Raw genomic sequence first — 2,425 nt, 5'->3', positions numbered from 1 at the left:
TTATCAAAACCATGGTCCAATAAATCCAATATTATGTTTCAATTTCAGTGAAAAAGGACCCAAGAATAACTATCATAATGAACAGTCTAGATGGATGTACAAAACCTGATATAAATTCAAATGTTTTCTGTACACAATGCCTAGGCGTGCTGTTTCGCGTGCAAACTTTTGTTGGACCACGTTTGTGTAAAATGAGAATGAAAACAACATAATTTTGAATTAAACTTAACTGTTTTGAGAATTGTTTATATTTCTTAGAATTCGTAGGTGTGGTAATGTGAAACACTGTTGGCCCATGTAACTATAACATATTTCCTGGTTATTACTAAGAACTTGAAAAATGTGGCTTCCCTTTACTTGTAACACACGTGTATAACATGGCATAAAATAATAAAAAAAAAGGACGGATAATTTCATGTTTATTATTTTTTTCTTCATGTGTTGGCGAAAATAATAATTTGCCAACAGAAAAGCTAATCAGTAATTTTATAGTGCCGCCATCTATTGACTAAATTGAGAAAATGAGCAATTAGATTATATGACGCATTTTTTATTAAAAATACATTCTACAGAATTTTATATGATTGTTCTAAAAATATTTGAATTGAATACAATTTTATAGGCCCACATTCACTTATTCATAAACGCAAATGTATTTAATAAAAGACAACAGTGAACTATTATAGGTTACGTTGCTTTCACGCTCACCAGATGGTAGCACTAAACAGAGAATTTTAAGTCTCCAGAAAAACAGCCAATCCGATCGATTCCTGGTTTAGAGAATATAACACTAAGCAGCTAAAAAGTCTTGAGACAACTGTTTTGTATACGGTTTCGTTTATATATATATATATATTATTATTTTTTTTTTTGGGGGAGATGGACCGGGTCTTTGACTCTTTATCCCTTCATCTGATTGAAGAAATGTGTGGATGGGGTGTTATTGAGCTAAAAGCTCCAGTCATGGTTGGGTAACGGCAATAATCGAGCGTCAGTTAAAACTTCATTGGCTATAGCATTGCCATCCGTTATTACCGTTTTTTTACAAATCCTCTCTCATTCTATATCTAAATTATGAGTACTTTTTTTTTTGGCTTTATGGGCGAAGCAAGAATGCTTTTCCTATATCTAAATCTAAATAAATCCTTATAAGGACTGGCTTAAAGGGGCGAAGCAAGAATGCTTTTCATCTTCCCCGTTATCTGTAGAGAACAGTGTAGGGATAAGGTGTTATTGAGCTGCTAAAGCTCTGATCATGGCAGGAGGGTAACAGCAATAGCCGAGCCTCAGTTAGAACTTCATTGGCTACAGCATTGCCATCCATTACCCTCCAGGTGCATTGGATTGAATGAATCAATCACCGCATCTCACGGTCGATGGATCCCAATTCAATTCTCCTATCAAATAAGATTCATTCAATCCAATACCCTTGGACGGTAATGCTGTAGCCAGTGAAGTTCTAACTGAGGCTTGGCTATTGCTGTTACCCTAGGGCTATAAATAAATATAAATATAAATATAAATAAATATAAATTTCTTAAATTTCTTAAAAGAACTGGGCGATGGACTGAGTCCTTGACTCTTTATCCCGTCATCTGAATGAAGTAAATCTGTATGGATAGAGTGTTATTGAGCTAAAAAGCTCTGGTCATGGCTGGGTAACGGCAATAGCCGAGCCTCAGTTAAAACTTCATTGGCTATAGCATTGCCATTTGTCACCCTGGAAGTCCTAAAAAGGACTTTTCTGGGAATCAGGTCAAAATAAATATAAATAAAACAAAACACACTGTAGGAAATTATTCTATTTCATGCAAAATAAAAAATGGTTTTTAAACTTCTTCTTTCATAAAATACTTTCTTGGTCATAAATTTAAGATATCTACTCTAAATTGAACATAATATTTATATTCCATCAAGAATATTAACGTTTTGCATAAATATTCGAGATATCCAAAAAAATTTTAATTAGATTGTGTAACTAAACAAATTTATTGCCCATTCTTAAATGGTGAACATCTTACACGCCATATCTCTCTAAACTCCCCCCCCTCACTACAAAAGTTACGTTTTTTAATATCTCCTCACTCTAAAAATGTATTAAAGATGGTCCCTTAAGTTAAATTATTAAATGAAATTTCATTTGAAATATTTTAAATAAAAATGAATAAATAAAAATATTTTATTTTTAATTTAGAGCCATATTAACATTTCGATATTTTCGTTTAATTTTTTCTTTAAAAAAAATATATTTTTAAACATCTGTCTTATCGTCATGAAACATCCAATTTTTTTTTTCATTACTTTCTTTCAAAGATGTAAAGATGAAAGGTAGTTTTTCTTATCCCATCCGCTCGTTTGTCAGGCCTAATGCTTGTCATTTCTCTCCTCTCTTTCACATCCAAATCAAAGTCCGCAATCATCGAAA

General features: G+C 32.4%; 1 pseudogene; it reads left to right on the top strand.

Annotated features, from left to right (window-relative positions):
- The first annotated feature begins 1,425 nt into the window (after nucleotides 1-1,425).
- LOC150104976 (U4 spliceosomal RNA) lies at nucleotides 1,426-1,555 on the top strand (annotated as a pseudogene).
- The last annotated feature ends 870 nt before the right edge of the window (nucleotides 1,556-2,425 follow it).

Source organism: Typopeltis vanoorti, chromosome 7 (assembly GCF_054136105.1).
Source record: "Typopeltis vanoorti isolate ZY-2024b chromosome 7, IOZ_Tvanoo_1.0, whole genome shotgun sequence".
NCBI lineage: Eukaryota > Metazoa > Arthropoda > Arachnida > Uropygi > Thelyphonidae > Typopeltis > Typopeltis vanoorti.
Note: the sequence above shows the minus strand (reverse complement) of the source record. Positions and strands in the feature narration are given on the sequence as shown.